Genomic DNA, 1,499 nt, shown 5'->3' on the forward strand with positions numbered 1-1,499 from the left:
GGGTGCCCATCTCTCCACACCCTCGCCAGCATCTATAGTCTCTTACTTTGTTCATTTTAGCCACTCTGACTGGCGTGAGGTGGTATCTCAGTGTGGTTTTGATTTGTGTTTCCCTGATGATGAGTGATGTTGAGCATCGTTTTATGTGTCTGTAGGCCATCTGGATGTCCTCTTTGGAGAAGTGTCTGTTCATGTCTTCTGCCCATTTCTTCACTGGGTTCTTTGTTTTGTGAGTGTGAAGTTTGGTGAGTTCCTTATATATTTTCGATATTAGCCCTTTATCTGATATGTCATTTGCAACTATCTTTTCCCATTCTGTCAGTTACCTATTAGTTTTCTTGATTGTTTCCTTTGCCTTGCAGAAGCTTTTTATCTTGATGAAGTCCCAAGGGTTCATTTTTGCTTTCATTTCCCTTGCCTTTGAGGATGTGTCGAGTAGGAGATTGCTGCGGTGGAGGTCTAGGAGGTTTTTTCCTACTTTCTGCTTGAGGGTTTTGATGATTTCCTGCCCACTTCTCTTTTTTGTTTATACTGTCTTTAGTGTTTTCATCTGTTTTCCTTTAAAAACATTTAAATACTCATGACTATCAAATTCGTACCTTTAGCTCAGACCTTTCCCCTGAGCTCCTGACTTTTGTATCTAATTGCCTGTGTAATGTCTCCACTTGAAGCATTTAGCAGGTCTCTAAGGATCCACACATCCAAAGAAACTCTATGGTACCCCTAATAGCATTCATGATCTACTTCCACACTATCCTGTTGATCAGGGCAAAAGCTTTGGAGATGTTCTTGATTCTCCTCTTTTTCTTATTCTCTGCAATTAATTTGTTGACAGCTTCTGTTAGCTGAATCTCTGAAACACATCCTGAATTAACCACCTCTCTTCACCTGTTTCTACCATCCTAACCCTAGGCTGTGATGGAGATTCGGTTTTCTGTTTCCCTTCTTGCCTACACATAATCTTGTGCATAGATTGAATGGAAGTGAAATTAAAATATGGAGGGGGACTTGGGTGGCTCGATCAGTTAAGCATCGACTTTTGATTTTGGCTCAGGTTTCTGATATCAAGCCCAGTGTTGGGCTCCCCACTTGGGATTCTCTCTCTCCCTCTGTCCCTCCCCACTCACATTCTCTCTCTCTCTCTCTCTCTCACTCTCACTCTCGCTCTCTCTCAAAATAAATACATATTTTAAGAAAATTACATAAACCAGATCCTATCACTCCTACACGTCAAGCTGCCATTGACTTCTGATGGCACTTTGAATCAACCCCCAGCTCCTCTCCATGGCGTCTGTGATTTGGTCCCCACCAACATCTTTTCTCAACCCCACCATTCTTCCCCTTGTTTCTCACAGCTCATAGTTCAACTGAATTGACTCTTTTTTGGTTTCTCAGATACACCTCAGAGATATGCCTTAATTCTGCCTCAGAGACTTCACACTTGTATTTTTCTCTTCTTATACCTTAGATCTTTGCACCTGGGTGCCCTCACTCTCTGA

The sequence above is a fragment of the Suricata suricatta genome, chromosome 7 (assembly GCF_006229205.1).
Source record: "Suricata suricatta isolate VVHF042 chromosome 7, meerkat_22Aug2017_6uvM2_HiC, whole genome shotgun sequence".
In the NCBI taxonomy this organism is placed as follows: Eukaryota; Metazoa; Chordata; class Mammalia; order Carnivora; family Herpestidae; genus Suricata; species Suricata suricatta.